The sequence below is a fragment of the Schistocerca serialis genome, chromosome 6 (genome assembly GCF_023864345.2).
Source record: "Schistocerca serialis cubense isolate TAMUIC-IGC-003099 chromosome 6, iqSchSeri2.2, whole genome shotgun sequence".
Taxonomy (NCBI): Eukaryota; Metazoa; Arthropoda; class Insecta; order Orthoptera; family Acrididae; genus Schistocerca; species Schistocerca serialis.
In genome coordinates, this window is record NC_064643.1 from 752561721 (window position 1) to 752576776 (window position 15056).

The following is a 15056-nucleotide window of genomic DNA, read 5'->3' on the forward strand; positions in this document are numbered from 1 at the left end:
CTTATGTGGACCCACTCACGCACAGCTTGTAGGGTAATCCACAACATAAAACCGTGCATTTTTAAATTTTTGCGACATTTTTACATGTTTGTCTTTAGCATCCCATTATGGCACAATATTTCATTCTTTTAATGTTGGCAAGTATGAACAATGCTTGTGCATCTAGGAAAAACACAACAGTGTTGCTCAAGACTGTTTTCGTGCATGTGGAAAATAAACCGATGGTTCATCTGCCTATTGTCATATTCGCAGCACAACATTAACTTGCATCAGGTTTGGGTTTTAATACAAAAATATCGATGTCTTGTGTCGATGATGTACCAAACGTAAAGGACATTTGTGAAATTTCTGTACTCATGTATCAGTATTTTTAGATTCGCTTATGAAACTTAAGGAAAATACCAAAGTGGACGCACCAGTTGTTTCAACAAATACAGAAATATTTTGTACCTACGAAGACTAGTTAACCGTTCCTTCACTTTCGAGAACAGCAATAAGTCTAAGTTGGTTATACAGAAATTTTCGTACATCTTCACAGAATAAGATTTCTTTAAGAAAATCTTAATGATTCTAAATTAATTTTCTTTTCGTAACTTCATTTCCAACCTCTCATAAAATTTATCATTAATGTAGTTTATTTTATAGCTCACTTTACATGAGTTTGTATCGCCTTTGGGTCTTTTTCTCCATATTTTTATGTAACTTTATGACGGTTTTGCGGGAACTTTAGGTTATACAAACCTGGGCCCTGCGGTTATAGATCCTTTTTCATGTTATAAACCAAATGAATTTTCACTAGGGGAGTTGTCCCCATTGGCCTTCACCCTGCGGGCGTTTCTGATCGTACACAAACAAACTGCATTTGTGTGAGACAGACGACACGCATTTTACATTATTTATCATGCATCTTGCTATGAGTGATACCCTTATGTTAAAATGTCCTACTTTTACTGCCATTTGTCGGAGAAGTCACACACTCAGACTACATCACTTTGTGCTAATGCTGAAAGTCCATATCTGCTTAAATTTCTTGCGCTCCAGGGGTAGCTGTACTTGAAACAAACTTTCACCATTCTAAGATTTACCACAAAACTAAAAGCGGTGGGCTGTGTACAGAAAAACAAGTTATGTGCATTATCACTTAGGTAAATCCCTGATCTCTTAAGCTATGCTGCATTATATAAGTCTTTATAACCCTGTATACGCTGCAAGAGCAATCTGACCACTTACATAATATATGTTGGAAGGCGTCTACTGGGGTACACTTGTATGTGGCACTCGAATATGACAACAATATTAAAGTAAACTAAACTGAAACTATGATACTATAAACGATGTATGTCTCTGACTGATTTATAAAGCGGATCGCTGCCTGTGCACCACCGCAGAGTCAAAGATACTGCTTTTGGCATGAGATAGTAGTGTTGGAGTGAGAGACCGCTTGGCGCACAATATTGGGTAGCCGTCTGCAAGAGAGAGAGAAGGGAGAGGACAGTTTTTGTGGTGTGCTCTGTGAAGCCACCAAGTGTTAGATTAATATAGGTATTTCGAGAACATGGAAGCAGAAGTCTTCACGCAAGACTTATTATTAATCAGTTAGTTCTATGCTGAGTAACCCCAGAAAGTACATAAACAGATTTGATGGTAGGCTAGTTAGATATCTCCCTTTTGTAATGTTTTCTAAGATATGTTAACACAGCTATACGTAATTTGATGATTTGTTTTTATGCTTTTTAGTGATGTTAGATTACACTTGCTTTTCAAATCTCATTGTTTGTGACTACGGCAGCAAAGAAAGGCTTCCATTTAGTAAAAAGGGTGTAATTTTTATAAGTAATGTAATTTCAATTGCCACATGTTTTCAAAAGCCAAACTTCGAATACATCTTCACTATTGAAAAAGTCAGAGTTAGTAATTCACTCAAATCACTATCGCCTCCCTATCCAGGTCATTTTTTTTAAGACATAAATTTTTTCTTAAATGTTTTCATTTATCGGCCAGAAGAATCTCATGTACATTCCGAAGTATAAGGGTCAGCATTGCACACCGCTGAGCCTGTGGCTAGCATATTTATATTTCTTTATGAGAGACCAGAATATATCGCGTTCCACTGCTGCTGCTTTAGAGGTAAGGCAGTATATATATTTGTATGCACACGCATTCATCCAATGTATCAAAAAACAAGAAAGTTACAGATTTGTTACGTGCAGAGGCACTCACAAATTATCTCAAAGTTAAATAATTACTGAAGAACGTTAGACTTCGCGTCAGCTCTGCCAGTCGTTTGCTTTGCGAAATGTTTGGTATTGAAATAATCAGGTATATGTATTATGTTCTCTCAACCACCTTGTAGCGATATTGATAGTAGTAGTTACATTTTTTTAGTGCAACGCACTTTACTAACTTGTACAACATTGTTTCACAGTTCATCGGCATTCTTATGCTCCGCCTTGTTTTTCATTGATTTTGAGAGGCACCCACATGCCTTGCTCATACTGTGGCATCAAGCAGTCAGGCCTGCAAGATGAGTGGTCTGCCAAGCGAGTGGATTCATTCTTATTTATCGAGTAACATGAACTCTAGTACTCACACTTAAGTTACAAGTTATCCTCCTATATGATTAATACGCAACGGAAACACGCTTCTGACTATCAGTAATTTACAGAACTCTGACTGTACACTACGCACTGGCAATACCACGTTTTCTTTCTTTTTTTTATTTAACGGCTTTTGTCAACACGTGGCCACCGCACTGAATATGAATGGCGCACACATTATAAATTCGGGACATTATGACAACATACAATTCGAAGGAAAAGTCCACCAATCTTTTTCTTTTCACTATCTTATTTATTCCGATAAATTCTCTAACCTAAACACACAAATTCTATAACCTACAACAATAACACATGAGAAATTCCGCCCAGTGGGCATGGCTTTACATTGGTGACTCTCTATATATATGGTCTCGTAATTATTTAACGCTACAGTGCACTTTCTGGATAGGATGGTGGATCTTTTATTATTTCTCACACTTCGACTCTCACAATCATCATCACGAAACTATCCTCCAGACCGAGCAGTACAGAAGGAACAAGCATAACCCACTAATCTTTTGAAACTACCTTGCTACTCTCCCATGCAAACCACACATACCCAAATTACATGACATACACCACACTACAATATGAAATACTACACAGAGAATAGTCACAACATTATCACTTTCAGCTTTCCCACTTCAATTAATATTTATCCCAGTTTCACACGACACTGCCCCACTTCGTAATTCTACTTTCCTACTATGAACTCTGGAGATATATGCACGTCTTCCTGTGCAATGCAAGCCAAGTGGTGTTGCTGGATAGACGGCCGACTCACCTTGCTTCTCTCTCAGAGTTTGAATCTAGCGTCACACGGAATCATATCAAGCAAAGTAATATTAAGAACGTATTCATCACACACGCGAGCCCTCAACTGATACCATGGACGAGTACTTCTCTTTATCTTTTGTCTCATACACAGTTTGAGACTCACACAGTACTCACCACGTGGAAGTACTAGTCTCTAATTTCAAGTCCTGCACACGCCATTTCTTAAATATTTCAACTTATGGTACACACGCTATTTCTTAAATATTTCAACTTATTGTACACACGCTAGTAATTGAGCTTAACTTAAGCACACGGAAGTATTTCAACTTATTGCTACACGTGGTTTCATTGTGACCGTTGGTCACTTCCGAAGATTACTACAATCCCATTAATATTACCTGCCTGACATTTAATTCTCCCCACAAAAATTCCTGAAATAGAGAAATTATTATTTCAAACTTCTCTTAAATATTCCACATGCATACCATGTCTCCACTCTTTCGTCATTACGGAGCACACAGGTCTTAACAGCACAAGATCCAGCGGCGGAGTGCTGAAACATGACCGTTCTCCAGGTCCTCTCGCACCTTTGCTGAAGTGGGGGAGCACCTTGCTGCCGTATTGGTCAGCCACATTTCAGGCGCTCAAAGCTCAGGTAAATTTCATCTCTTTGGTCCCACCAAAGGTGGCCAAAGGATCGTCTCAATGATGATCATATATTCACATTCACTATCTGCGGTTAGCAGACGACCATACATTCACTCATTTCACAGATCTCACCAAACTGGACGTAGGAATTTATTTTGTGGGAGTGCACATGTGATCAATTGTCATTCTTTCCCACACTGGTACCCGGCTTCGCTGTATTAATTGAAACTGAGTTACTTTACAAAAAAAATGTGTTGTTCTGACAAAAATAATGAAGTATGTTGTACCTATTTTCAATGTCAGCCGGTACTGTACCCTTTCAATTTGATTATTCAGTATTCTTTGTCTTTGGATTTTGCAATCTGCATGTGATTTACGATGCTGCGCAACTGATAGAAAGATACCGAAATGGACGATTTTGCGATTATTGACAACAATGTTGAAAATGACAGTAACCTCCCTGCGGTGCAACAGTTGCAAAACACTACAGAAAACGTGAGTTCAGTTTCTCAAAATAATGTAGTTTCATGTCGACATGACGTCACCCTATTCACCATCTGCTCAAACGTCGATTCCAGTATAGTGGACGACGCTGAGGTAGATATTGACAACACGCAGGTGTCAGAACACAATTCTTTACCGAATCAGGTCAATGAACTTCCCAATTATAGTACAGTCAATCAGAATACCAATAGTATGTCAGAGGACATAGAAGTGCAATGTCTGTTTGTAAAAATCCGGCAGATAACATTGGCAGTAATTATGCAGATAGTGCAACAAACGAGATGTAGATGTCTCCACATCACAAAGCGCAACGCAGGTGACACCTGACGCATCAATTGAAAAGAATACAGAAGCAAGGCTTCAAAATTACATGCAAATGATGGTTAAACAGTTTACTCAGGTTAATGAACGATTTAATAAAAATGATGAACAATTTTCCATCATACGAGAAATAAAAGTTGATATCATCACTCGCTTTGAAAGGTCTCTGTTGGATTCCTTTCATGTTAATTTCTTAAATCTGTTGTCATTTACGGCATTAATTCCTCTTCTAAATTTACTGTGGTGTTTCTGACTATCTGGGAGGAGACTGAGCAGTGAAACGTGTTACTTTTACACATAAACCAGAACGACCTGTCACACTACTACACTTTAAAACACAGTTTATATGTAATTCATGTCACACAGTCTCATACGGTACCTACATCCGCTTTCTTTTATATACTGTATATGATAAGATACTGTCATGCACTTTCCCTTCTGTGTGAGAGGATGAATGAGCAAATGTATTTCTAGTTGCATGCTGGATAGTAGCAGACAAGCCTGCCTGCTAGAGAACAGTAGGACCAACGTCGGAACAGGTAGCTACGCTTTCTAAAAGCAAAGAGGTTTCTATCCTTAGTATGGTCCTGTCCGTCCCTTGTCATGTTGGTATAGGGAGCTGCCTCTCTGGTCACTTAAGTTTGTATTTGTGAGGCACCCCTCAGGTAGGGGCCCAGGTCAGTCTGTCTGCGGCGGGCGTCTGAAGTGGTAAGATCTCCGGCTAAGCGCGTGTCTGCTAAGTCTATAGGACAATGGATTTCTTAAGTTCAGCCTAACTGAAAATTTAATCACCTTTATTTCGGGTTTAGCTCTAAAATATCTAATGTTATCTTAAATTGCAACGCAGTGTAATTCGAGTGTGAAGTTCAGAATATCTTCCGGTAGTTGCTTTGTCACTACTTTGTCAGTAAAGTGGAACCACGTGTTGATCAGTAACTCTAACTAAGATCATCAATCTTAAATGCGAATGTACGTGAGATTATAACGTCTCGTCTTGACAATATTTTTCAATATAGCAACTTTTCTTTATGTTCAACCCACGTGGGGTGTAGTTTGTGAGACCAGTACCACGTGCTTATACAATTGTTTGACCCATCAGGTTAATAATAAGACGATAGTAACCAGATCGAGGTTTTTCTTTAGTAAATTGCGTTTCGATGTAATTTATTTTAATTATCAAAATTATTGTGGAGTTACACTCTTTGTGTAAACCAAGTTGACCATGTGAAGCATGTGCCGTAAGCATCAAAGTAGCCCTCAACTATTCTTTTCGGGAAGATTTCACAGAGAGTTAGTATGAATTTAGTATACCAGTGTGTGGTAATTTCATGATGGACAGGATTGCGCTACGAACGTAAATGCTTTGGGTGAAAATTGAATCGGTTGGTCGTGGTTAATTTCCTCTTGCATATGTTTCAACGTTCTTCGTGTGTTATTTTATGAATGCAGTGTATGTAGTCTCCCAATCTTGGCTCCCTATTTGATGTGTTCCGTAAGTTTACAAACTCACATTTAGTCTGGTTGGGAATTTGGTAAGCTAGACTGGATACCTGGTGAAACAGTTGCTCAGTAATGCAATGTTAACTTCCCCAGACAGCTCACAGCTTTTGAACCGCTTTTATTGTCTATCAGTACCGCTTTCATTGCAAATTAATGCAACAACATTACAACTTCAATGAACAACTTTCCAGCATAGACAAAAAACAAGATGACTCCAGTACTCAATTCAATGAACGATTTAATAAAAATGATGAGCAAATTTCCGGCATACGTGACGAGCTTAAATCATACACAAAACGGACTGATAGCAGTTTTAAGCATTTAGATACGGATATTAAGGACAGTGGAAAACGTCTTTGCGATAACATTGACGCTATAGCCAGGCAATGCGTAGAGTACCAAGCCTTTGAGAGATGACATTAATGCTTTTAGACATCAATGTAGTGAAGCCTATAAAAAGCTTACAGATGAAATCCAATCAGTTAATGAAAGAATAGAAGTAGAGCACTTGCCCGCGAAACGCAAAGGTCCCGAGTTCGAGTCTCGGTCGGGCACACAGTTTTAATTTGCCAGGAAGTTTCATATCAGCGCACACTCCGCTGCAGAGTGAAAATCTCATTCTGGATACAAATACGTTCTCAGTAAACACACAGAGGAAAACAATCAGTTTTTACAGTCAAATCCAGTACAAAGACATGTCAGCAGTTGCTCATTAGTCTTACAAGCCATGTTGACGCTAGCATAAATTCCGTTACAGACAAGATTGACAGACAACGTGTGATATCTGCAACAAGTTAAGTGCCATGCCGTCCTTGATCAACAATACCGTCGGGCCGCACAACGGCACTCAACAGCTTACTTCAAAGCAATGTAGCGCCAAGCCGACCAAAACAAAACTGTGTTCCACATACATCAAGCCACTGACGTCAAAGATATTTCCTTTTACTCGCAATGCGAATATGATTTAACAGCAGTGCACCCATCCTATGAAATTAATCGCCAAGTCATCAGCAGCAAATCAGTTAAAAGCAAAACAACCGGGATTCAATATCGCCAACACCAAACTGCCAAGCATATTTATTTGAAAACATCGAGTTCCAAAACTAATCGCATCTACATTCAACTCAAAAATATTATGCCAAGACAAACACAGAGCTGAATTAGTTATATTGCGCTATGTAAATACAACAACAAATTGGTCAGATGGAAAATTAGAAAACGGACTGGAACACCGAGGTCCGATGAAAGACAGAGACTTCATTCTGAAAGGATGAAACAATTTGGGCACAAAGAAAGGTCAATCATCACAACGTGACATTGATGAACTGTACCTCGCGTAACTGGGCCCATACGTGAATAATAAATAACAAACAGCAGACTCTGGCGTCACATAAATTACTTGTTATACGATTTTGTTTTCCCAGGCTGCGACGTTGCGCACTATTTTCACACTGATACACTGAATTTGTCCGTTTTTTTTACGTCTTTTGTAGCTATGCAACACCTGAATGATATGTACTGAATTTCAATTTCCATCGTATAGCAATAATGAGAAATTACTGAAATACCAATAATGTAAGTTTTAGCGCCAAGAATACGACTGCGATTATGAACGAAATTATACGCACGCTTATTTCAGCAGCAAGAATTTCAGAAGAAAATTTTATGGCGTTTATTTTACGAAATTTCTATGTAATTTACACTACTGACATGCACCGATTTTGACGACATAAATTATTTCTTCAGTTCGATGTCTTGCATTCTGAAGACGTTAAACTACTGCCGTTTACAGATACGTTTTAATACTTTTCAGCTACGTATAAATTTTTTTGCTACTTTTCAGGAACAATGATACTTGGCATTTGTCTTGCAGAAGTCGTTATTTGCATCACCAGTAAATCTCAACTTATGCTTATTTTGATTTTACATTCGAGAACACGTAACTATAAAACACACCAGGCCGTTTACTTGAAACCTTTACCATGCTTATACAAATTCCATTGGTACCTTGTTTTCACGTTTGCCCGATTATTCAGCATTGTATTAGGTGGCGATGTGACCGGTAGGGAGAATCTTGCAGGTCGGCTCTCTTACCGTAGGTTTAGGCCTTGCACATTTTCTGTTTTCATGCGCATGGGCATGAAAACAACAGCTGAAAGACACACCATTTATTTTGACATGTGTCCAGCGGATCACATCCCTTGGGTGGTCTGACCGCTGCAAACTGTAACAGCAATACGAATTTGTGTTCTTCGGTGTACAACCTCTATATACGCTGTGTGATCAAAAGTATCCGGACACTCCCAGAAACATACGTTTTTCATATTAGGTGCATTGTTCTGCCACCTACTGGCAGGTACTCCATATCAGCGACCTCAGTAGTCATTAGGCATCGTGAGAGAGCAGAATGGGGCGCACCGCGGAACTCACGGACTTCGAACGTGGTCAGGTGATTGGGTGTCACTTGTGTCATACGTCTGTGCGCGAGATTTCCTCACTCCTAAACTTTCCTAGGTCCACTGTTTCCGATGTGATAGTGATGTGGAAACGTGAAGGGACACGTACAGAACAAAAGCGTACAGGCTGACCTCGTCCGTTGTCTGACAGAGACCGTCGACAGTTGAGGAGGTTCGTAATATGTGATAGGCAGACATCTATCCAGACCATCACACAGGAATTCCAGACTGCATCAGAATCCACTGCAAGTACTATGACAGTTAGGCAGGAAATAAGAAAACTTGGATTTCATGGTCGAGCGGCTGCTCATAAGCCACTCATCACGCCGGTAAATGCCAAACGACGCCCTGCTTGGTGTAAGGAGCGTAAACATTGGACGATTGAATAGTGGAAAAGCGTTGTGTGGGGTGACGAATTACTGTGCACAATGTGGCGATCCGATGGCAAGGTGTGGGTATGGCGAATGCCCGGTGAACGTCGTCTGCTAGCATGTGAAGTGCCAACAGTAAAATTCGGAGGCGGTGTTGTTACGGTGTGGTCGTATTTTTCTTGGAGGGGTCTTGCACCACTTGTTCTTTTACGTGGCGTGTTTTAAGCACTTTCTTGCTCCCCACTGTTGAAGAGCAATTTGGGGATGGCGACTGCATCTTTCAACACGATCGAACACGTGTTCATAATGCACGGCCTGTGGCGGAGTGGTTGCACGACAGTTGCACAGAGTTCTGACCTGAATTCTGTAGAACACCTTTGGGATGTTTTGGAACGCCGACTTCGTGCCAGGCCTCACCGATAGACATCGGTACCTTTCTTCAGTGCAGCACTCGGTGAAGAATGGGCTGCCATTCCCCAAGAAACCTTCCAGGACCTGATTGAACGTATGCCTGCGAGAGTGGAAGCTGTCATCAAGGCTAAGGGTAGGCCAACACCATATTGAATTCCAGTGTTACCTATGGAGAGCGTGACGAACTTGTAAGTCATTTTCAGCCAGGTGTCCGGATACTTTTGACCACGTACTGTATCTTATATTCATTAATTTCTTATGCTATTTTGCCATTGCTGATACCATGTAATATGCTATTTTTTATGATGTTATGCTACTCCACTTTGCCATTATTGCACGCCCTAAGCAAGATAGTATTACCACAGAAATTTATGTTATCGTCTCATGAATTGTTGTTAAATTTCTTGTTAGGTTAGTCACTTTTATATTATATGATGCCGTGTTTCATTTATGCCCAGTCTTGTGCTCTCGCTTGCTATATATCCCTCGTACTTGAAGATATCACTAGCTTACTTGCTTTCGCCTATGTAAATTTAAGAAAACAATGTACCCTGTAACTCACGTCCATTGCATATACTCGTCCATATCGTATATTTTGCAGAATAAATGTACCGAAGTCTCACTCTATCCAAACGAGGCATGGAAGCACATGAAAGTGTGAAATGTGCCATCCGCGAAGATGTGTAGGAAATGCATTACTTAGAAAGCATGGCATAAGCAATTTATATGGAATACTAAATACCATTGACACTTCTCACACTGTTTCCTGATAGGCCTTTTATAACCATTTTCCTCATAGTGTACTAGATAAATTAGGCAGATTGCCTATAAAGATTTAAGATTAAGGGTATTTTGTCTCTGGATTTTGTGTTAGGTATAAGAGTATTGTTAGAATATTTAATGAGTGTTCATGCCCTGAGCTGCACGCCAATAATGAGGATTATATTAATATATTGGGGATTCTCAATAATGATATTGTATGATGTAAATATGTATTTTATGTATGTTGTGTCCTTTCTAGGAAAATCTGGCTTACCTTGTGCCACATGATTGGAGGTGTTTGTGAAAGACTGTCACAGAAGCTTTTCACCTAGAAACATTTTTTCACCATTCCTTATGAGATTGCATATGATTCTGCCTTCTTATGTTAGCATACATGTTTTTTTTCAGTTTAATAATCACATTTCCAGGTTCCACTATTTCTGCAGTTCACACTCATCTTTGCATATTTATCTCATGATTTATTGTGATATATTACATTATCTAGTCAGTAAGCTATACTGCACTTAGTACTCCTGTCTTTATGCTTGCATATATTATAACCACATTTCTTCTTTGTTTTCGGCGCTTCAGTTCTTGACTCAAGAGGAATGATGATTGACTATGAATCATTTTCTTTACAGATAAAGTGCACTGCTCTTACCAATCATTCCCGTATCCTTCCCTGTAGATATGCCCATTGTTAGATATATATGTCATTTACAAGACTGAAATTTATGAAGCCACGAGGGTGCTATACAACCTATAAATATTGTGTCTTTACAGATACAGTGCCATACTTTGATTTTATGATGCTATTTGTCTAATATGTACTCATACAGGCCATACAGAGCCATACTTCTATGTAATACTGCTATTTATGCACTTTGTTCTTGTAAACGCCAAATCAAGCTACATATTCTCATTATAAATTATGCATTACCCTCTGAGTACCATATAAAGTTATAGCTATATAATATTTTATGATACTTTTCCAGCTTTGATGCGTATATCATGTAAAACTAGGCCACTTTGAGCCACAAAGATTACTTCTGTCACATTTTAGCTACTAAAGTCAGCATTTGTTTCAAGTACTAGGCCATGTTGAGCCACGAAGATGGTTTCTGTAACATTTTTAGCTATTAACGTCAGCATTTATCTCACACACTGGACCACTTTGAGCCACAGAGATGGTTTATGTAACATTTTAGCTATTAAGGTTAGCATTTATTTCATGTATTCGTCCACTTTGAGATTTCTGTCGTATTGTAACTATTAATATCAGCGATCATGTATGTATAAGGCCACTTGGAACCTGTGATTGATATTTTCTATACAATTTTTTTAAATATTAAGATTTGCATGTAGCCCAAGTACAAGGCGACCTGGAGCCATTCAATTCTTATTTTTACTGTTAGGTTTTCTTGAGTAATTATGTCACAATATTGCATATACAAGGCCTGGAGACAGGGAGGGCATCTAGGCACCGCTTAATATTAACATGCCGAGTCCGTTTAACCATAAAAGCAGACCCCACAAGTAGAGATTACTGCTTCGAAAGAGAGACTGCATATACAAGGCCACTGAGAGCCACAATATAACGTTATAAACCAGTGATGTTCACTGTCATGTTAGGTTATTCTGTGTCTAATTGGCAGCCTGATGCCACACTTACTGATTTTTGTGTTATCCAGAGTTTACTCTCAGTTTTACTTGTTCTCTCTGATGTAAAGCGTTGTTGCATCATCCAGTCTGTAATTTCATTAGGACTCTGAACTTTCGCTGATAAATTACGCGATGTTGACATACATAGAAATGGTTATGTTCCACTACCTTTCCTTTCCTACCTTTTCACGCCCTCCTTTATCTGGTCTCCTACCTCTGTTCATGGTATTGAAGCAACTTATTACTGGTATTCATACTTCAACATAAGTGACTATATGTATCTTTGGATCCCAGAAGGATATCTATTATGAAGAACAGTGATGATGCGGATCATTACATTACTGGCATTATAATAATCGCCAACTATGGTTGTTGGTAATTTGTTGCCGAGTACCAGTTGTATATCTGCACATGACTGAAGTAAATAATACGGAGTACAGAGGTCTTGATACACTTAATGCAATCCGCATTGGTCACTACTCATTTATGAACCTGCTCAAAACAAAAAGAAATGGAATTTATGCTTCAACATGCTCATAGGCTTCAGCCATGACTCTTCCTTTCCCTTGCCCACTCCTGTACCATTATCTTGACGATTAGGATTGTTTACTAGACGGTTTACTCATAATATAACCAGATTATGATTCATAACAGTGTGCCTGAGCACTATCGGTTCTTTCAAGTTTGATGGTGTTACACAGATTTTTTTTGTACAATCATGGCATGTAACTTGATAATGGTCCTTAGGACTGCACTGTAATGGTTCTATACTACTCAAGATTTCTACTTATCAGTAATGAGATAAATTTATCACACATTTGTTGTACAAGGTATTTCCAAATATGTGCCAAATTTGTTAAACCCCACTGGAGGGTTGTGAGGGAATTCTACTGGGGTACACTTGTATGTGGCACCCGAATATGATAACAATACTAATGTAAATTTAAGTGAAACTATGATATTTATAAACTATGTATGTCTTTGACTGGCTTTAGAAAGCGGATCGCTGTCTATGCACCACCGCAGAGGCATAAATACTGTTTTTGATCTGAGATAGTAGTGTTGGTGTAAGAGAGCTCTTGGCGCACATTAGTGGGTAGCTGTTTGTAAGCGAGAGGATGTAGTAGGCAATTTTTGTGGTGTGCTCTGTGAAGCCACCAAGTGTTAGATTAATACAGAAATTAGGAGAACATGGAAACAGAAGTCTTCACGCAAGCAAGGTAAAGGTGTTAAATGATCGTTACTTTCCTTTTGCCAACGCGTTAGATTAATATAGAAATAAGGAGAACATGGAAACAGAAGTCTTCACGCAAGCAAGGTAAACGTGTTAAATGATTATTACTTTCCTTTTGCCACCGTGTTAGACTAAAAGAGAAATTAGGAGAACGTGGAAGCAGAATTCTTCAGGCAAAAAAGGTAAAGGTGTTAAATGATTATTACTTTCCTTTTGCCAGCGCGATAGTAAATGAGTTGGCTGATAATTGGTAACAGTGAGTTCTATGATGAGTAACCCCAGAAAGTACGTAAACAAATTTAATATATAGGCTAGCTAGATGTTTCCCTTTTGTAATGTTTTCTAAGATTTGTTAACACAGGTATACGCAATTTGAAGGTTTGTTTTTACGCTTTTTAATGATGTTAGATAATTGTTGCTGTGCAAATGTCACTGTTTGTGACTACATCAGCAAAGAAAGGTTTTTATTTAGTAAAAAGGGTGTAATTTTTGTGAGTAATGAAATTTCAATTGTCAGATGTTTTGAAAATACAAACTTAACTTCGAGTACAACTTCACTCAAATCGCTACCGCCTCCCTGTTCAGGTCATATGTTTTTTGAAGATGTTAAATTTTTCTTAAATGTTTCAACCAAAAGAATTTCATGTATATTTCAAAGTATGACAGCCAGCATAGCACGCCGCTGAGCCTGTGCTAGTATATTTTATTCTTCTTCATGAGAGAGCAGAATCTAACGCGATCCACCGTTGCTGCTTTAGAGGTAAGACAATTTTACTTTTTTGCTATGTGCACAGGGACCAAAGTTATTAGTTTTGAACAGGACCAGAGGTCTCAGTACCTAAGGGGCTGAATGTGTTCTGCAGTGACTGTATTTCTTTATTGGTGTTGGGAGTTGCAATTGTCCAGTCAGTTCATATAAAGTTTTGCTAACAATAATAGAGAGTAAGCACACCACTTGCAATTACAACGTGTCACACGTGAACTCCAGTTTTGTATGCTTTCTCTGGTCAGGTATTCATTTAAGAATTGTAATTGATAATAAGGAATGGTACGATGTGAAACGGTAATGAATTTCCTAATCTATGTATTCGATCACTCAAAATAGGTAATCAGACAGGAAAGTCTATCTAAAAGTTATTTAATGTGTTTACTTTCAGCTTATAGCCAAAATCGGTGCTATAAGGACGTTTTCTTGTAATTGTAATCATTGAATCTAGACTCCAAAAGTACGATTACAGAAATATATCTTTATATTCGTACCAATGAGATCATAACATAATTTAAAAGCAAAATTTGTACGTACTATTGAAAATACGAAATGCCTTACTATCGAATGTTCCGTGTCATATCACTGTTACATATGCAGCACAATGCATGACCTTGTAAAGCTGAAATAGCGTTCAATGATCTGCGTTTCTGCAACTGTAAGTTACTCATGCGTAAGAATGAATATTAATTATTAATGAACTGAAATAACAGCATGAAGTTCAATTATTTGAAGCTTCGCACATTGATCCGACAAACGCTATAGTTACAAGTGTTTTTAAGATGGCACGATTTTATGTTGAATAATAAAGAAATGATTTGGGTTGAGCGAAATAGTTCAGACAAATATTACAATCAGTTAATGTATCCACCTTAAAACTGTGCAACTAAATCACGAAGGCAAAACGGATTCTCAGTACGCGTAACATGAGTCCTAGTAAAGCCACAATATTGCGAATTATCGATATTCCGTTGCAGTCATACAGTAAATCATTCGTAATGCATGAGAGGACGATCTGAATATATAATGCAACGGAGTGGATAGATA